Source organism: Elephantulus edwardii, unplaced genomic scaffold (assembly GCF_000299155.1).
Source record: "Elephantulus edwardii isolate Elephantulus edwardi_28Jun2011 unplaced genomic scaffold, EleEdw1.0 scaffold00016, whole genome shotgun sequence".
NCBI lineage: Eukaryota > Metazoa > Chordata > Mammalia > Macroscelidea > Macroscelididae > Elephantulus > Elephantulus edwardii.
This window is the reverse complement of record NW_006399766.1, coordinates 21741631-21763567: the sequence shown is the minus strand read 5'-3', so window position 1 is coordinate 21763567 and position 21937 is coordinate 21741631. Positions and strand designations below refer to the sequence as shown.

General features: G+C 38.8%; 1 protein-coding gene across 2 annotated transcripts in view; it reads left to right on the top strand.

Moving 5' to 3' along the window:
- LOC102853389 (fibroblast growth factor 13-like) overlaps positions 1-21937 on the top strand; it is a 585433-nt gene that overhangs the window by 363701 nt on the left and 199795 nt on the right. The gene's annotated exons all lie outside the window — the stretch shown is intronic.

Sequence of the window (21937 nt, the reverse complement as noted above, 5' to 3'; positions counted from 1 at the left end):
TGTTTAAGAACTTCAGCTCACCCTCCAGTGTTGACCATGTTATTTAACCTCTCTGAACCTTAGATTTTGCATATTGTTTTTAGCTGCTGTTGAGTCTACCATGACGCCTAGCAACTCTATGAAGAGTGGAACTGAACCTTGCTCTATCCCGTACTATCCTCATCATCTGTGATATACTTGAGCCCATTGTTCTGGTCACCTTGTCAATCCATCTTGTTGAGAGCCTGTCTTTCACTGATCCTCCACTTTTCCAAGCATGACGTCTTTTTTCAAAGGCTTGCCAATCCTAACAACATGCCCAAAGTATGTGAGACAAAGCTTTGCCATCCTTGTTTCCAAGGAGCACTCTGTTGCACTCCCTCCAGGGCATGTTCATTTGTTCTTTTGACAGACTATAGAATATTCAGTACTCTAGCACTACAACTCAAAGGCATCGATTCTTCCTCTGTCATCCTTATTCATTGTCCAACTTCCAGACTCATGGCAGGTAATGGGACTATGGCTTGGATCAGGTGCACCTTAGTCTTTAAACTGCCATTGTTGCTCCTTAGGGCCTTGGGGAGGTCCTTCGCGGCAGATTTTCCCATTGTAACATGTCTTTTGATTTCTTGACTGCTAGTACCAAGGCTGTTGATTGTGGAGCCAAGCAGATGAAATCGTTGACAACTTCAAATCTTTTTGCTATCTATCTTGGTGTTCCCTATTGGCCCGGTGGTGAGAAGTTTGATTTTCTTGATATTGAAATGTAATCCATATTGAAGGTTGTAGTCTTTGATCTTCTGCAGCAAGCATTTCAAGACCTTCTTTCTTTTAGCAAGCAAGGATATGCCATCTGCAGAATGCAGGCTGTTAATAAGTCTTCTGCTGAACCTGATGGCACATTCTTTTTCATAAAGTGCAGTTTCTCAAATTATCTGCTCCCCACAAATAGGTATAGATAAAGAATATAGCCCTGACACATACATTTCTTGATTTGAAAGCATGCTCTCTTGCTCTGTTCAGACAACAGCTTCTTAGTCTGGGAATAGGCTTTGAATGAGCACAATTAAGTGTTCTGGGATTTCATTATAGCCATAATTTTATGTGATCCACAGTAAAATACTTTTGTTAAAAAAATCTTTTTAGTCAAATACTTTTACATGATCAATGATACAGAATTCCATTGTATTTTTGCATAATAGCATGGTAATGTTAATACCCACCTCCCTAAAAGCGACCCACCAGAAAAGTGTGACCTTTTGGTTAGCAACACATTTGGTTCATTGATAGGCGAATATCTTCTCATGAGTGAGATTCTTGGAAGGAACAGATGATAATACATTCAAGTGTTTTACTGTAATGAATCCATGTTCCTTTGTTTTCGTTTAGCAGATTTCAAAGAAGTTCCGGTCACATAGTAGTTAGGTGTTAAGGTTACCAACTTAAAGGTACACAGTTTGAACCCACCAGCTACTCCCCAGGAGAAAGACTCTAAGCCTGCATCTCCTAAAGATTTCAGCCTTGAACACATACAAGGCAGTTCTACTGTTCGTAGTTACAAATGCCACGTCTTTTGTAACTGTGCACAGTAGATTACTACTGTTGTTATGAGTTGAAATCTACTCAACTTTGAGTAGTCAGTTTGAGTTTGGTTTGATTCTTTCATGCTCCAAACAGAAGCTTGAGTATTTACAGCTGGTAGGATATGAACCAGAAAGCCTAAAATCTTTATTTTATTACCTTTTTTTAAAAGGAATTTCTGTGTTCCACTTTTTAAAAAGAATTTTTTAGTTAATTTTGATGAAAGTTTACAGAGACTTAGTGTTTCCAGTCATAATATTCTATTACCTTTTATGGAGAAAGTGTGCCTCTCTTCTAGAGGGTGGGAGTTCTGTTACATAGCACTAGTGTATATGACTCAATGCCAGACACAACTTATCAGTCAGTGGGGAATATAATGACAGATAGATTGAGTGAAATTGAATGGAATAAAGTCAAAGAAAGATTATTAGTGAATATTGATGCTTTATCTGTAGTTGATAAGACTTTGAGGCCAGAGGTACTTTTTTAGCATCTCTTTAGAATTCTTTATCATAGCCAGCTTAATGTCTTTTTAAACCTTCTTGTAAAAAGCAATTTTTATTTTGTTCCCTTCATCCTTTATTTTATATTCTGTACCACCTTTCCACTTCAACTATAATTTCTATTTGCTTTTACATTTTTCTCAAAGACACAAATTGATTAAATCTTGAAGAATCAAGGGCCTACAACGCACAATTAAGTGGGAACAGCTGTTAATTCAAGTCTCGTCTGGCCACTTGGCCTAATTGGTTACTATGGCTAAGACACTTGACCTACCTTGTTTGAGTTCTTTTCTGAGCCTTTAGTGCATATTACTGTGATATTCCACCTTCATGTTACTGCTTTGACTTGTGTGTGAGTGCCATGTGCAGTTTTATAGTGAGGAGTAGCATACAGTTTCCTTCAGTAAACTAGATCCATTTTCCTCCATAAAGCATAAAAAAGTAGTATATGCCCTAGTTTTAAACAATGCTAGTAATTAATATCCATTATTGAAATTTTTCTATATGGGGTATGAAATTATTTGCCATTCATCATTCTACACTATTTAGGTATTAATTCAAAAGGCCCCTTTGCTATATCTTTTATTGTGTGATTTAAATCTAAACATCAGAAAGTAAAGTTTGGAAATTACTTCTACACTGAGCCAAAACCTTTGTGATAAATTTGAAGGGAGAGAGGATAGAGACCTGGGGGGAAAAATTGGAAGCTTTAAGACTATTGATTATTTTTCCAAGTGAGATAAAATTCTTGACAACTTTCATTATATTTCCACTTATGTGCTGTTGAGTCACTTGTAACTCATAGTGACCGTAGTATAATCACTCTAAACCCTGTTCGATCCTGTGCCAATATTATTGTCTCTGACACACCTACTCCCATTATCCTAGGCATTGAATCAATCCATTTCATCGAGGGTCTTCCTCTCCTGTTCTGTCCCTCCACCCTCCCAAGCATGACGTCCCTCTCCAAGGACTGGTCCCTCCCTGCAACATGTCCAAAATATGTCAGATGAAGCTTCTGAATCCTTGCCTCCAAGGAGCAGCCTAGTTTCACCCTCTCCGGGATAGACCTGTTAGTTCTCTTGGCCGTCCATGATATATTCAACACTCTTCTCTAGCACCACAGCCCAAAAGAATCAATTCTTCTGTCGTCCCTAGTCATTTCCCAGCTTTCTGATGCATAGCAAGAAATTGTGAAGACCATCACCTGGACTTGGTCTCCAGACTGACATCATTGTTTTTCAGTACTCTGGAGAGGTCCCACTTACCATGGTGTTGTTTATAGGCTTAGTTATGAGAATTTGTGTTTTTTTTTTATTAAATTTTATTAGTTTTAATGAACATTTACAGAGATTTTGGGTTTTCATTCATTCATTGTTGCACTGTTTTCTCCACCCTCCTCCCTAGTTGTTCTTCCTCCCCCGTCCTCCGAATGTCTGTTTTAATTGTCCAATTGCCACAGTGCTTGTCAAAGCCAGTTCTGATTAATCTCCTTTGTCGGTGTGTCCTTTGCCATTCCCTATCACTCCTCCCTGAGAGAGACTTCACCCTGATTCATAAGGAAAAGGGGATGGCGTATTCTCTTAGCTACTTCCTGCTGAAAAGGGACGCTGTGGGTTTCAGGGTGAAGATCTCCTCTCACTACTTTAAAGGGCCCCTTTGGCAGTAGGAAACACATAGACTATTATGGAGATTGATTTTGGAATTTAGATGCACTCTTATTGATTGTGCTTGGCCGTACATGTTCACAGTTTGAACCCACCAGCTACTCCTCAGGAGAAAGACTCTAAGCCTGCATCTCCTAGATTTCAGCCTTGAACACATACAAGGCAGTTCTACTGTTCGTAGTTACAAATGCCACGTCTTTTGTAACTGTGCACAGTAGATTACTACTGTTGTTATGAGTTGAAATCTACTCAACTTTGAGTAGTCAGTTTGAGTTTGGTTTGATTCTTTCATGCTCCAAACAGAAGCTTGAGTATTTACAGCTGGTAGGATATGAACCAGAAAGCCTAAAATCTTTATTTTATTACCTTTTTTAAAAAGGAATTTCTGTGTTCCACTTTTTAAAAAGAATTTTTTAGTTAATTTTGATGAAAGTTTACAGAGACTTAGTGTTTCCAGTCATAATATTCTATTACCTTTTATGGAGAGAATTTGTGTTTTTGTTATACTCAGGTTTAATCCATAGCAAAGGCTGTAATCATATACTCTTAAGGTTAATTCTATAATTTATGCTTAGAGAAATGATATATGGTGCGTATCTGTAGCATAACCCTACAATTTTATCATGTTGTCAGCTAGCCACTTATTCAGCAGCTGACTGTTGGTTCCCTTTGACATTCCAGTGAATGTTCAAAAACTGAAAGTGGGATTCCATGTCAAATCCAGCCCACTACCTGTTGTTGTATATCATGTTATTGGAACATGGCCACTTATCCATTGTTTCTGACTAATTTGGCCTCATCTGGACCTTGGAACCTAAGACAATTGCTCTGTGATTCTTTATAGCAAAAGTTTACGAACCCTGTTGAAGACAAACATGTACATCTGTAAGAGAATGCAGTGGCCTAAGTGTAAAACTGAAGGAGGCACAAAGGCACACATATAATTAGCTCCTCTTGAAGACAGATCAGAAATTTTGTAGAGGAGATAAACCATATAATCATGTTGTCTTTGAGTGGGAAGAGACCTTGAGGTTATAACTGTCCTCATTCCCTATCCATATTGCCTCAACAACATCCCTGATACCCCACCGACATTTCTTTGAAAAAGAGATCGTGCTCCTTTTAGAGAAGTGGGAAATTTGTGTGCAATTTAGCTTGCCAGTTTCTGCAGAAAGGAGATGAGAGATCCATAGGTGGCCTTTGCATCTTTAAAGGGATTAAGAACCTCTGATCTTCTTGTTACTGTTTGAAATTCAAATCAAGCCAACTTGGACTCTTTCTCTGGCCCAAGCTGATGTCATCTACCTATAGGAAACTTAGAGAATCAGGGCTTAGGGCCCGTCTTCCTTCTCATACAAAAGGATAAAAGCTAAGTGTCCTTAGCAGAAATTTTTCAACCCCAGTCAATTACTTACCCTCTGCTAAATGGTTTTCTTAGTTATTCAAGAATCAATTTTCAGGAGACAAAAGAGAAGACAAAAAACTCAAACACCCTTTAACAAACCAAAGCCACTATTCTCACCTTTGTCTTTCCATCATACAGGGCTTCCTAATGCCCTCCTCATGCAGTAGGACTTATGAAGCTACTTGACATTGATTTGTTGCCTGACTTCTTTCAAAATGTATTAGCAATCTGCAGAGAAATACAACTGTGTGATTAATGATTTGTTAAATGTGTCTTTCACTCATACTTTCAAAGCCTTCATCCTCAATTATTTGGAAAATAGAATCTTTTAGAAAGATGCTTTGAGTGGGTTTGGGTAGGGAAGAAGAAAAGGTATTTTCTGTTAATTTTTGTTTGGTCATTATATCAGACTTTCAGGACTGTGTGATATTTTTTATACTGGTGGCCTAGTGACAAGAAACTGCTCTGCAATCCCAAAGGCATGAGGTTCTAATCCAACAGCTATTCCATGGGAGAAGGATGGACAGTCTCCTCCTGTACGATTAACTGCCTCTGAAAACCTGCCGGAGGGTCAGCTGTGGGCCAGTTCAGACTTGGCGGCACACAACAACAATTAAAAATATTGCTATAATAAGCAGCTCTGTGTTTATGTATTTTTGTGGTTTTGAAGATGTATATTCTGAGAAGTGGAATTATTGGATCATAAGGTAAAACCTACAACAATTTTATTAGATATTACTAAGTTTCCTTAACCTGGTTTTTCTGGTTTGTACTACCATGTTTATGAGAATTCCTGTTTATCCTCAGCTTTACGTACAGAAAGTGTTATCTTTTAAAAATTTTAACAGATGCTCCCTCAATGTAGTCATAATTCTTATTTCCTATCATCAGTTATTGTGAATACTTTTTCAAATGCCTAAAGGCAACTTTAGTATCTCTAAAGTTTAGTGAGCTACCTATTATTGTAAATATTTCTCCTGATATAGCAATTGTTTTTTAATTTTTTTTCCCCAGGGATGAGCTAGCTGTTTGTTTTGTTTTATATTTTCATCATGTTTTTAAATCATTGGTCAGACTTTGAAGTGTTGATTAAAAGATATCTTTCTACACACAGAAGAGGAATTTATCTGTGTTTCTTACATAGCCTCAGGGATTTGATTTTGCAGTTAGAGTCCTGATTTGGAATGCATTGTTGGGTATGGTGTGAACTGTATATATACTTTCTTGTTTTTCAAACAGCCAACCTTTATTTCAGCTTCATACATTTTATAAATTAGTCTTTGTTCTAGTTATTCAACATGTCACGTTTATTATACGCTGAAGTTCCATTTTACCTGAGTATTTCTGAATATTCAATTATATTTCACTGATCTATATTGATAGAGGCTTTTAGTATGTTTTATTGTCTAGTAGAGTGAACATCTTCTCATAATTTATTTCTTGTCTATCTAGCTATTCTTAATTGTTCTTTATGAGATTCAATGTCAACTTGTCTAACTCCTCACCAAACTTGGTGATATTTTTATTGGAATTGTATTAAATTTCTAAAGTAATCTAGAACTGATATCTTTATAATTATGAACTATCCTATCATAAAATAGGGAATATCTTTTCATTTGCTTGACTCTACCTTTTGTATTTTACTAATGATAAACTATAAAATTTAAAAACAGTAAGTGGAAAAAACTTTTTTGGTGATCACTATATTTAATTGTGAAACAAGTAGAGAAGAACACATGAGTTAGACATGGTTTCTCTCTTGAATAATTTCCTTATTTGTTATTAGTTATTGCATTCAATAATGGCTTGTATCAAAACCTTCCCTATCAAAACCAAAGAAGATAAATATAAAGGATGATATCCGGGAACGATCAGTCCAAATGCAACGAGCATGGAAAGTTCTGCACCCAAGTTCAGTACAGTATTGCTTAGGAAGTCAGTAAACACCTGCTTTTATAGATGTAATGATTTTGACATCTGGAGAAAGTATCTGGATTGACCATAAACTTAACAAGAGCTTTTATATTCTAATTAGAACCTGGTTGTTGTTGTTGTTGTTGTTGTTGTTATGTGCCATCAAGTCGCCTGGGACCTATAGCAACCCTGTGTACAACGGCCCTAAACCCTGCTCTATCCTGTGCCAATCTTACTGCCTCTGACACACCTATCCGCATCACCCCAGTCACTGAATCAATCCATCTCATCGAGGGTCTTCCTTTCCTGTGCTGTCTCTCCACCCTACCAAGCATGACGTACCTCTCCAAGGACTCGTCCCGCCTTGCAACGTGTCCCTAGTGTGTCAGACGGAGCTTCAGAATCCTTGCCTCCAAGGAGCAGCCTGGCTTCACCCTCTCCAGGACAAACTTGTTTGTTCTCCTAGCAGTCCATGGTATATTCAATACTCTTCTCCAGCACCACAGCTCAAAGGTATCAACTCTCCTTTTATCATCCCTAGTCATTTCCCAGCGTTCTGATGCATAGCAAGTAATTGCAAAGACCATGGCATGGATCAAGCGTACTTTAATCTCCACACTGACATCGTTGCTCTTCAGTATTCTGGAGAGATCTCTGACAGCAGATTTTCTCAGTGCAATTCATCTTTTGATTTTTCTGGCTGATAGTATCAAGAGTGTTGATTTTGGAGCTGAGCAAACTGAAGCTGTCAACCATCTCAAACTCTTCTCCATCTATCATGATGTTGCCAATTGGCCCAGTGTTCAGAATCTTTGTCTTCTTGATGTTGAGCTTCCGTCCATATTGAAGGCTGCAGTCCTTGACCTTCTGCAGCAACCTGATAGAATCACATATTCCGGCTCCATTCATTCAAGTGTAATGCTCAACTGGAGGCATGCCATGCCTGCCCTGCCACCCCCAGGTAGCATTCTATTAATCTGTTAGTACCATAGGTAAAGAGAAATTTAGACAAACTATGAAGGAGAGGAAACAGACATGGTGAGAGGTAAAAAGGGCATATGAGGAACAGTCACAAAAACTAGTGATATATGAGATTACAAAAAGGAAACTTTGAGTTGCTCCCTAAAATTTGCTCAAGGAGTTTGGGAATTCAGCACTGCTTTAGGAAACAGAATAAAGAGCAACAGGAGAGTGAAATGAGGAGGCAGCTGATAGTTCTACCTGGACTTTCAACTTGGGTCAATTTGAGCTTTCAAGGGGGCGGTTACTGGCTTAACTGGAGTTAGAATTTCACTGGACCAAATTAGTGAGCATTTCACTGAGGAAAGGAAGGAAGGGAGAGAGGAAACAAGGAGGATGAGAATTGAAATGCAGGAATGAGAATTCACAAGATGAGAATTCAGTTTGAAGTGGTCTCCTTTCTACACCATGGATAGTGATGGCTTATCCTAGACACGAGAGCAGTAGTTCAGATGCTAAAAGGTAGATGGATTTGGAAGGTAATTTTCAGGTATGGTTATTAAGACTCCCTGATGCGTAGTGTGTGTGAGGAAAGAGACAGTGGCAAGAATGAGGATGACTTTTCAGTTTAGGGATTGCAGTGACTAATTGGGGTAACAGTGTTGCTATTTAGTAAAGGAATTAATATTGACAAAAGACAAGATCTGTAGAGGAGGCATTGGAAGTATAGGGTTCAGTTTTAAAGATGTCTTTTAGGTGTCCAAAGGGAGAGATTTGCTATCCAGTTGATTTTATGAGTGTGGTAATAAGTCAACGTGGGACTGATTGTTCTTAGTTCTCTCCTTTATAGGTAACTGGAGTTTGACCTAGAATGAAGGAGTTCATTATTGTATAAAGGAACTTTGATTTTGGTTTGCTGTGCAAATTATCCCCTCCTGTGTGATTAACTGTTTCTGAAAACCTGCTGAAGGGTCAGCTATGGTTTGGTCCTGACTCTATGGTACACAACAGTAACAATAGCAGCTGGGGTGATACTAGGCCTAGAGCAATTGCAATTAATTACATAAAATGTGTTGTATATAAATGGGTACATAAAACACAATTTTAGTGTATAAAACTTGGTATGTATGAATGGTTGTATATGCAAACCAATAAAACATTTTTAAAAACCACCATTAGGAAATTTCAAGAAGCTGAATAAGCAGTTATAAACTGATGTGATAAAAACAATACATGTAAATGATGGCCCAAGAAGAGAAATATTATTCTGAATCGCAGAAGGATGAGGTAGCGTTCATTCTTTGCCTTGAAAGCTATGTCCAGGGAGAGAGGAACGGTGTAAGGATTGGAAGTTTTAGTTCTTTTTAATTTGATGGCTTTGATATTTCCTGGAGAGTTGACTACATATTGTTTTACCTTGAGGTGTAACTGCTTCAATTTTAAGTGTTTGCTCATATTCAAAGGGTGTGGATGTGGGCAGTGATCAGTGGGCCGTGGAGCACACAGGTCATGGGACATTCCAGCCCATTCATTTGTGCATCGTATAGCTTATGTCTGGAAGCTCTGTTGGCACAGTCAGTCGTGAGTTGCACTGCTAACCATAAGGCCATGTGTCTCCAGTGGTTCAAGTCCACCAAACACTCCAGAAGAGAAAGGTGGCCAGTCTCCTCCTCTTGCAGTTCACTACTTAGAAACCTGCTTGAGGGGTGCTTGGAGTCTGAAGTGGCTTGATGCCATGACCTCTTTGTTAGCCTCTACTATGTGGGGAGAATTCTCACTTGTGTAAATACTGGAACAGACTGACCTGATGGTCTTCAAATGTAGACAGAAACTCATGTGTTTCTGCTGAGACCACTTCCTCAGAGACGAGGAAGGACTCTGCTCTTCTAGGAAGGACTGTGCTCTTCTAGGAAGTGGTCATAATCAATTTGAAGCTCATGCTTGTTTTACTGTGTGATGCATTCTTTTAAGCCAGTCTGTTACTTGAAACTCCATCATTATTTCCTCACAACACCATGGTGAGGTTGAAATTTACTTCCCTTTTTATATCCCTGAATGATGCATATACTCTATAGCACTTCTTTTCAAACTTATATTTGTGAATCCGGGAGGTTTGGCGGACACAGGGTCCAGGATAAGACATCAGAGAGTTTGAGAGAGAGGAATTCAATGTACCACTAAAGGCCACTTCCCCAATAAGAGATTCTTTGCTTTCAATTGCTTTGTGTTTTGAGTTCCACAAAGTTTTTCCACTTCCTTAAAATTTAAAAGTGCCTATTTTAAAAGATTTGAGTGCTAGATTTAGACTACTTATTTGGTAAGAGTCTTTCATCATGGAATTAATTTGCACTGATGGTCAAGCAAAGGACATTCCTATTTTTATGACTGAGTAAGTTGTATAGCAAGAAAATGTTAAAAAAAGAATGAATCAACAATGAAACCCAAAAATACTTTTGTAAGATGGAAAGAGTCATGTCTAGTTAACATGTACCAATGGATGAGATAATTAGAATATTTTGGAAAAGACTATTATTTTAGGGTGCATTTTCATCTATGTATTCATTTATTCTTTAAACAGCCATTGAACGTCTAGAATATACCCAGCATGGTATAAAAACTGGTGCTACCGAGAACATGTAGACACAGAGCATCTCCTCATGGTATTTTACAGATACCCTCTCTCAGTCACGGTGGCTCAAACTCAAGCTGAAACTCAGTGAAACTCGAGCTGATTCGGATTTCATAGTGATCTTCAATCACTGTGCTTACAACCATCGCACTACTGACTATCTGTAGACAGTGCCACCAGGATTTCCTAGGTCATTACAGAATTGACTGATTCTACATTTTTCATTCTAAAAACAAAAACAAAAACCACCACCACCACCAACAACAAAAAACCTCTCAAACAGCCAAAAACCCACTCTGGGGGGAAAAAAAATCCCAAACACTTCAAATGCATTGTTGCCATGAACTTGGAACTGAATAATGGTCGACCTCCATTAGGCTTTTGAGGCTGTAAATCACGTAGGAGGAGGTTGTTATTCTTTGCCTTGAGAACCTAGTGGTAGATTCAGACTTCTAGAAAAGTATGGCCTTTGGGTTAGCAGCACAACTCCCATAGACTATCATCTGCCTCCAAAAGCCAAACCAAAACCCATTTCATGGCAGCAATCCATCATAAGCCAGACTGCCCATTTGTCTTCCTTGGAACAGCTGGTTGGTTGAAGAACGCTGGCCTTTCCATTAGCAGTTCAACACATAACCCACCATGGTTCTTAGCCACTTAGCTAAAAATGAATGATATTATAACAGATTTCTTTCCACCAAGCACTATTGAATCATACTGAACTCATATCACTCTTATGCAAACAGAGTAGATCTGAGACTGTGTATCTTTATGGAAGTAGATTGCTTCACCCTTGCAGTGGCTATCTGACCTTTTGGTCAAATCTCTGACCGTTACGTCAATAGCTCAGTGTTTACCCTTTGTGTCACCAGCATAACTCCTCAACATGAAGAAAACAAAAATATTTACATGATGACCCTTCATCAGATTCCTGCGGCTGTAAATCTTAACAGGAGGAGACTGTCCATCTTTCTCCCACATGTGGGAGCACAGATTCAGTCAAGTATTGCAATTAACAAAGTACAACCAATCCCACCGATTGTTGTTGTTAAATTAAAAATACCCATTAAGCAACCCTATGAATGATAGAGCTGAACTTTATCTTATATCATCCTTATCCTCAGACATTGTATCAATTCATATTGTTGAGGGTTTCCTTTCCTTCACTCAACCTCCACCTTTCCAAGCATAATGTCCCTTTCTACATAATAGTGTCTCCTGACAACATGTCCAAAATGTGTGAGTCAGAGTTGCACCATATTTACCTCCAAGGAGTATTCTGACTGTACTTTTGCCAGGACATTTTTGTTCTTTTGGCAGCTCATGGGACATTGAGCACTCTTTACCAACACCAAAACTCCACTCCCTTCCTCACTCTAATCTTCTCATTGCTGGTACCAAGGGTGTTGACAATATCAATCTTTTTTCCATCTATCACAATATTTTCTTTTGGCCCAGAGGTGAAGATTTTTGTCTTCTTACTATTGAGCTGTAATCCGTATTGAAAGCTGCAGCTGTTGAGTCTCTGCAACAAGTGCTCCAGGTCCTCCTTACTTTTGCATAAGGCAGTGTGTTGATGAGCCTTCCTCCAATTCTGATGGCACTCTCTTCATCATAAAATCTAGCTTCTCGAGTTATTTACTCAGCATACAAATTGAATAGGTATGTAGGGAGGATATAGCCCTGATGCACACCTTTTCCAATTTTCAACCATGAAGTGTTCCCTCTGTTCCTTCCCTCTGTTCAGAAAACAGCTTCCTCATGTAGGTATAAGCTTTGTATAAGCATAATTAGGTGTTCTGGAATTCTTATTCTTCTCAGGGTTAGCCATTGTTTGTTAGAGTCTACACAGTCAAATTCATTTGCATAGTTGTTAGTCATAGATGTTCTTCTAGCATTCTCTACTTTCAGCCAAGATTCATCCGACGTCACCAATAGTATTCCAGTGTCACAGCCTTTTCTAAATGCAGCTTGAACATCTGGCAGTTCATTTTGGTATAGTCATTTTGCTGGTATGTGATATTAGTGATATTGTTCAAATGATTCCCACATTCTGTTGGATCACCTTTCTTTGGAAATGGAAGTGGAAATTAATCTCTTTCAGTCAGTTGGCCAGGTAACTGAATTCCAGATTTCCTGGCAGAGACTGATGAGCGTGCCCAAGGCTTCATCTGTTAATAAGAACCTGTCAATTAAGATCCCATTGATTCCTGGGCCCTTATTTTTTGCCAGTGGCCTTCAATTCAGCTTGAACGTCTTCCTTCATCACCACTGGCCCTTTATCATATGCTATCTCCTGAAGTGAGTTCTTCCTTCTTTATTTTTTCCTCCAACTCCAACTCTTTACACATTCCCTTATAATACTATTCTTCAGTGTTTTGAGCTGCCAATTAAATCAGTGCATTTATTTTCCCCAAAGTCACCATATGTCTTAAACAAAGGATTTTTAGTATTTATTTATGATGTTGCTAACTGCTATCAAGCTAACCCCAAAATCATGGAAGTCACTTGCAAAATGGAGCAAAATATCATGCTATCCTTATGAAAGGAAGTTCTTGTTTCCTCGTGGTACGAAGCTGTGTTCAAACTACAAAGGCACATGGTTCATATCCACCAGGGAGAAGGATGGACAGTCTCCTTCCATAGAATTTACTGCCTCTGAAAACCCACTGGAGTGCCAGTTCTGACTCCACAGTGCAGAAGAACAAACAAAAACAATCCTTATGATAGCTTCCATTCAGATTAGACTGTTGAAATCCATATGGGTTGTGCTGGTGATTTTTAGAAGTAGAGAGAAGGCCTTTCTTCTAGTCTGTCTTAGCTTTGAAGCTCTATTGGAAACTATTCATCATCATAGCAACACACAGGCACCCTCTGCTGAGTAATTGCTCATGAAGTACATTGGCCAGTAAGCAAACCGTCATCTCCTTATTTAAGGGGAGAATTCTACCACTGAATCTCCAGCGCCTTCACTGTATATATTTAAACATTATTAATGTATTATCAAGAGTTACTTATCCCTGCTAAAAGATAGCTTGCTTGGGAGGAAAAAAAAAAAGGAAGAACTTCAATGAGATGGACTGACACAGTGGCTGCAACAATGGGCTTAAGTACACTCTACATTTATTGTGATGGCACAAGATGGATCCAGGTTTCTTTCTATTGTGCATAGGGTTCCTGTGAGTAGGAGCCAATTCAACAACACCTGAAAACAATGACAGTGATCACTGAATTCATATGCGTTTCAGCACGTCTAAGTGTATATTTAAATGATACATTGTTGTGGTATCTAAAGTCTAAGAGGATCCCTAAAATCATAGTAGTAGTTATGCAAACTTAAAGGTTAACCACCCAGCCACTTTCAGGGGGGAAAGTCTGTCTCTTTCAAAAATACTCAAATTTCATTATGTCATTAGATAATTTCTGACTTTCTGGTTTTAGTAAATGTGTTGAAGAAAGCAAACAAAAATTCATTTGTTAAAAAATTCTGAAAGACTGATGATAATAAAATATGTCCATAATTAAAAATAACCCAAAACAAAACAAAGAGGGATATGTTATTGTTGTTGTTGTTATGTGCCACTGAGTCACCTGCGACTCATAGTGACTCTATCTATGTACAGTATCTCTAAAACCTACCCTATCCTGAGCCAATTTCATTGTCTCCAACTGACCTAATCCCATTTCTTTAGTCACTGAGTCAATTCATCTTATCCGGGGTTATTGTCTCCTGTACTCTCTCTCTACCATTCCAAGCATGATGTCCCTATCCAAGGATTGGTCCCTCCTTCCTGTTCACATGTCCAAGTATGTCAGATGGAGCCTCAAAATCCTTGTCTCTAGGAAGCAGCCTGGTTTCACCCTCTCCAGGACATATCTGTTTGTTCTCTTGGCAGTCCGTAGTATGTTCAACATATAGAAAATGTATATCTATATAACATTTGTAAACCCATGGTAATTTAACATCTGATATTGTTTTATCTGATTGAAACACATTTCTTTTCATATGCTCATTCAGTTATAAATAATGTAGGTCTTTTTTTATCATGAATGAATCATGCTTCACTCAGTAACATTAAATCACATTATCAGCCTTTGCCTACCAGTAAGCTGGCATTTCAATAGTTTTTCAAATGTCATATGGGGGTCTTTTAAGCCCTATAGTCCTAAATTAAGTTATAAAATTGTAAATGATCTCAATTGAGGGTTTAAATTGTTTCACTGTAGTTCAGTACGAAAGAGTCGCAAAAATGGAATATTCTTCTATTTTAAAACTGCCAACAATATATTACAAAGCAAGACTGAATAGGAACTGTTTCTTCTGACAAACGGTGTACATTTGACTTGACAGAAGCCTTTTGTATGAAACAGGAAATGTGTGTGTAGTTTTATAAAAAGAACATAAAATTGACAAAGCAGAACGGAACATGAACTTGAGTAGACTGCTGAGTGATATACTGTGGTAGTTGTACTTTGTTTATGAATTTGAAAGATCTTAGTAATGTATATTGCTTCCACATATGATTACATCTCCTAAAGACACACACAGACTAGAATCATAAGTGATGAAAAATAGAAAAGTAGGTTGCTAACAAAAGTCACTAGTCAAGATTTATCCCCTCCAACGGATGGTTGTGTCTCCCTTTCCTGGGAAATGTATGCCTGTTGGGTGGAGTAAGAGGAGGAAGGAATATGGAATTTTGAGTGATCTCATTCTAGTTAGGTGGTAATGATGGTGACAAGAAAACCTGTAGAAATAGGATGGAAATAATTATATAGAAAATACCAGGCACCTTGGAAGAATTGAACTAACCGTGAGAAGAATGTGAATGATACTAATAGGGTAAGGAAAAGGGGGATTGAGAGGATAAATTAGAAGCACGCTGCCTTCCTTCGAGCTTCCACATTTCCTTGTTAAGGAGCTAAGGATATTTTAAGTGAATGAAGAGGAACATTTAAATTCTGTGGGAGCCAAGTGTGTCAGGTTTTATAAAGCCTATTAAGTAGAAATGTGGTAATGTATGCTTCTCTTCAGAGGGGTCACCTCAAAAACTGACTTCGTTCTGGGTCTCAGGAAGAAATAATGACATGGACTGTAGCAAAATGGGCCCCTTTTTTTCTGAGAACAGATCTATAGTGATTTTGGCCTACCCCCACCCCCACCCCCCGCCATTGGCTTCTTTGTCCCAAGCCAGACTCTGCTGAACTGCCACCTGGCATTGAATCAAAACTCGATTTAATGCCTACTTCTCTGCACACACAGTAAATGAACGTAATTGCAAAGTTGTGCTTTTGTGAAGGCTGTGCTCCCGCTATTTTTCTACAGCTATGTGGAATTGTTATAAATGAATAGAAAAACTCACCAGGACTCTTGGCAGAAACACCATCAGTCAACCAGGCAGAATGTTCAAAAAGTCAGCTAAAGTTGCCCAGAGAATTCCTACATCTAGCTCCTCAGACAACTGAGGTGCTCTCTTACCAATTTCATAAACCTCAAATCTAAAGATCCCCTCCAATTGGAGTTTTGTGGAGAGCTCTCATTGGCGTCTCACCAAAATGGGAATTCAACTCTGAAGGTTCATTCTGAGTTGCCTAAGAAAATTAGATGGTGAAAGAGATTAGACCAAGTAGAGGTGACTGGCATGGCCACTCGGCATGAGAAACCCCTCAGCAGTTCGAATGCTTACTCTCACCCAATGTCCACATTATCCTACTGTCCTGTTAGTTTGGATTGTTTCTGTACAACTATCACTTGTTGAGAGGTGAGAAAAAGACCAAGGGGTATACTTGATCCAAGACATGGGGTTTTTAGTTGCTTCATATGAACCTGAAGGTTGGACAGTGAATAAGGAAGACCAAAGATGAATTTATGTCTTTGAATTGTGGGGTTGGAGAAGAGTATTGAATATTCCAAGAGAGCAAACATATCTGTCTTCAAAGAAGAGCAACCAAAGTGTTCCATAAAGGCAGGAAGGGCGAAACTTTGTCTCATATTCTTGGGGCTTGATGTCAGGAGGGACCAGTCCTTGGAAACAGACATCATGCTTGGAAATGTAGAAAGTGAGTAAAAAGAGAGGCAGACCCTCGACAAGATGGAATGACACAGTGACTGTGACAATGGGCTTGAGTGACTGTAACAATGGGCTTGACCATAGTCGAGATAGTGAGGATGGCACTGGATAGAGGAAGATTTCAGTCTGCAGTTCATAGGGTTTCTGAGTTGTTGACTCAGTGGCAACAACAATAGCAGCAGTACAGTTTTCATTAACTAGTCTTCAGAAAGAGTTTGCCAGTTCTTCCTAGTCTATCTTAGACTGGAAGCTCTGCTGAAAGTTATATGCCTGAAAGTGCCTGTTGGCAATCAAAGTATTAATTATATAGGTTCCATCATAGCAAAGAATAGCCACCACAGAACAGCAAATGGACAGACTCAGTTTGTCGACTGAAAGAGATAGTGAACTAAACCAAGACAATCTTCATTCAAGTTGCACAAATGCAGAAATAATTGGTTAAAATAGTTGAGGAGAAATGAATGTTCTATTGGACATGTGGCTCAAGGAGAGAAAGAAGGAACAATGACTAGCCCAGGAGTGCATATGCCTTGGTTCCTTGTGTTGAATTTTTCTTCAAGTATTATGCCTTAGAAGTGCCAGTGGGACAAGTCACTGAACAAATTGCTTAGGAAGGAGGTCAACATTTGAAGCTAATTTTATGAATGTAGCAGTAGATAAGGCAGCTTGAGAGGTCTTGTAGAAAGCCTGGAAGAGTCAAGGGGGGGAAAAAATCCTGGTGACTGCTTTTTCATGTTTCTATCAACAACAGAAGAACACAGATAGTTACAGAATTAGAGGTAGAACCCAGATTGAAAGTCAATCAAAGTGAGGAGAAATAGCGGCAAATATCCTTTAATACTTGAAACATGGATTGGATGAAATATGAACGTTTAAAACTAGAAGTTGTGGAAAAGAAAATGGAATACATTAGCATCAACATTCGAGGCATTAATGAGATGAGATGGACTGGCATTGGCCACTTTGAATCAGACAATCATGTTCTCTATGCTGAGAATGAAAAGCAGAAGAAGAATGGTGTTGCATTCATAGCTAAAAGGCAATGCCAGGTTCTATCCTGAAGTACAAAATTGTGAGTGATAGGATATGATCTAAACACCTACAAGTAAGACTTGCTAATACAACTATTATTTAAATATACACACCAACAGCTAAAACCACAGAGGAGGAAATTAAAGATTTTTACCACATTTTGCAGTCCAAAATTGGCCAAACATACAATCAAGATATGTTAATGATGATTAGTGACTGGAATGCAAATTTGGAAACAGTGAAAAATAAATGTTCGTCAGAAAGAAATGTTAGTCACCGACCTGGTCCAGAAATGAGGCCGAAAATAGCATGATTGAATTTTGTACCTTCAATGCTAGCAAATACCCTTCTGGAAAAATACAAATGGCTACTTTACACATGGACTTCACCTGATGAACTGCACAGGATTCGATTGACTACATCTGTGGAAGGAGTCATTAGAGTAGCTCAATATTAGAAGTCAAAACCTGGCCAGGGGCAGATTGTAGAATAGACCATTAATTACTCATGTGCAAGTTCAAATTGAGACCATAGAAAATGAAAACAAGTCCATGGGAACCCAAATACGATCTTGAGTCAATCCCACCTGAATTAAAAATCATCTTATGAGTAGGTTTGAAAGTTAAAAAAAAATAGATAGATAGATATATTAGAAGCACTGAACATCTGATTCTAGGCCATGGTCTTTTTGATCACTTGCTTTACATTTGAGAGTTGAGTGTTGGAGAAGAGTACTGAATATCCCATGAACTTCCAAAAGAACAAACAGATACATCTTGGAGAAGGTGCAGCCAGAGTGTTCTTTGGAGGCAAAGATGATAAAGTTTCATCTCACATACTTTGATCAAGTTACTAGGAGTAGCGATTCCTTGGAGAGGGACATCATGCTTGGAAACGAAGGAGATCAGTGAAGAGAGGAAGACCTTCAATGAGATGGGCTGACACAGTGACTGCATCAGTGGAGGGGCTCGAGAAGTGAGGATGGCACAGGATAGGACAGGGTTCACATCTGTAGTTCATTGCGTCATTATGACTCCGCGTCACCTAACAACAGCAAGAACTTGCTTTTAGGACAGAGGATAATGTAATGAGGAAGCAGTGAAAAGGAGCAGAGTTCAGAACGATAAGAGAACTAGGGTGACACAATCACAGAAACCGAGGCCAACGAGGGATTGGTCAAGAAAATCAGCCAATTCGGATGGTTGAGTTCATTCACATGATCAGGCTGAAACCGATATTTGAGGTCATTCAGATGAGGGAGTTGAAACAATGCTCCTGGATTAACTTCCTTGAACTTCATTACTCTCCTTTATTTACGTCCTGACTACTTTTACACTTACCACATTGACCAGTGCTTGAATGACTAGGGGGAAGTGAAGTGATCCAATTTCAGTGTATTAATTGATTCATTCAACAAACCTTTATTGAACTTTACTACATGCTAGGCATTGTGTGAGTGTTCGCGTTCTCCTGCCAACATGATTTATAATCTTACCAGTGCCTGCTTCCTGCCTTACAGCTAGGTCTTGGTGTAATTATTAATAGCATCCCTTTTCACCCTCCAAAGTGTCCTCATTTTTACCATAAATTATAGTTATTACTCATAGCCCACTTCTTCAGTCTTTCCTTGCCGAGTGCAGCCCTAAATTTCTTGACCTGTTCAAGGGCTTTCTCAATTCAACTAGAATGGGGACCCCTCTTTGTGCTCATGAGTTGAAGCAGATAAGTTCCTGATACTGACGTTGCTGCAGCATGGGCTGGGGCTTGCTGAGCTCACCTGTGCGCTCCCTAGTATCCCTCTGACACATATCCTTGACAGTCGTTCCCGCTCTGATGGATCTTGATGATTCAGAGTAAGTCTGTCACTTATTCACAGGAATAACTCACGGTACAAACTAGCCTAGATTCATCCCGTTTATTTTAGAACTGTAGGCTTCTTTGCCAAATCGAATAGTGTGAGGAATATGCGAGGAAGGCAGAGCTAACTTGACAAAACCAAGACTTCTCCAGTGTAGCTTTGAGGCTGTGTGTTTTGTTTTTCAGCTGTTCAATAAAGAGTTAAGTATATTAGCTTGCTGGAGGCACTTGGAATTCAGGCTGAGCTTATCTCTCAGGTTTATAAATAACTTAAACCTATGTAGGAGTTAATTAATTTGGATTCATTCCACCTACAGTTTAGCTTCTTGAGGGAATAACTTGACCCTTCTTATACCCTCTGTTTATAGTTGTAAAGAGATTTCCCGACAGAGTGAATTAAACCTCCCTTGGATTGACTGCATTTGACTTCTGGCGTACGTCTGTAGAGAAACTCTTAAGATATCAGACACAGCATCAAATGTCAACGTCCCTATTCACTTAGGGACAAGCATGCGCATTGTACTATTCTTGCTGAAATGTGTCTCATTCTTTGCAGTGACTGACATTCTGAAGAGAGAATTTACCTTCTGATTTGGTTACAGTAAGGAGACTAGAAAAGCACAGACTGTTCCACAAGTGCACTCACACAAGATGCGACAATGGGTCAGTGTCCTCTCCTCCCAGGTTCCCCTGAATAAGTAAGTTACTGCACTCTAAGTTTCCGGTATCCTAGACTATAAGAACACGGAATAGTAGGATGAAAATGGACGACTTGTCCTGACACATCTTATTTGTAACACCTCTAAAAGGAACTGACAGAATTGACTTCAGGTAAGGCCTGTGAACTGAGCGTAACAGACAAAAATGAATTGAGTCATTGGGTGTCCCAGTGCAAATGGCATGTGACTTCAGAGAAAGTTTTTGTCGCAAATGCTGTGTCCCTTGAGTCAGCCAAATCTCCCGAGCCACCCAAGTGGATGCCCTCTCAGTCTACCTCATTATCTGGGATGGTCATTTGTGTTGCGTTGTTCACTGCATTTCTTCTTTAATCTCTGTGGATGATTTAGGTGACTCTGGTTCTGTAGGGAGTTTCACCACTAAAGTCACAGGCCTTGCCTCTCTGACTGTTGGAATTCATGAGTGGTTCCAAGGGAGAAAGATGGGCAGTTTCTTCCCATGCAATTTGATTTGCAGCCTCGGAAACCCAGTGGACGATCAGCTATGAGTCAGTTAGGACTTGATAGCAAAGAGAGAAATAGATCATTTGTTACATAGATGTGACTAAATTTCATTCTAAGTTTCAAAATGTAATAATTAGGGACTCATCATATCACTCAGCTAAGTGATTGTACTTTAAGCAATGAGAAGCCATTTGCAGATGAGGTAAGAAGTTACCACCCATTTTCAGAACTATGAACTCTTTTGGATTTGACTACCTTCTGACTAATTACTGAGTACTTTCTCTATTTAGATGAAATACATTGAGAATGGAGGCCAGGATGCATAGGAGGCTCTTGCTGTAAACTGTCTTCTATTTGGTCACATCACATATCATCCAATGGAAGTGTATATATATAAATGCAGGGGAAATGGGCCTCATTGAATGCTAGGTGAAACCTCGGTGTTTATAGGTTAGTACATCTTTTTTGTGACATTGATTCCTAGTTTACTAAAATCCTTGTTTTCACAACTATCAAACATTTCTTTTAAAAAAATATCTTTAATTGGTTTTCGTATAACAATTCCTTTACATTACATTTCACTCATATATGTTGTGTTTTATACAATCTATTGTTTACATTGTGTTTCATACAATTATATACATTCTATTTTACATTGTTGTTGTTATTAAGTGCTGTTGAGTCATAGACAATTCATAGCAACCCTATGAACAAAAGTCCTCAACAATTCTATAACTTAGGTAGTTTGTCCACGTTCATAGAGTTTCCAGAGGCAAGCCATTTGGGAAGTGGATGTCACTCCTGCTTTCAAGCTTGTTTTAACCAGAAATTATTAGTTTACAAAGTTTATAGGCATTGTGTTTCACACTAGTCTTCATTCACATTGTGTTTCATTCTTATGCATGAGGATTTATACGAATTATAATAATTGCGTTACCTTTGGACCTTGACCATCATTCTTGACCCACTGGAGGGTCAGCTATGAGCCTTTTCCTACTCAATGGTACATCATAATAATGGCTTTCCCCTCATTGCATGGTATCTGACATCTCCCAAATATGTTTCCAATTGCAAGACCTTTGTTAAGCCCTGGATGCCACTCATGAACCCCTGTGCCTCCCAGTCCTAAGAAGTTAACCTGTACCTTGCATCTTGGAA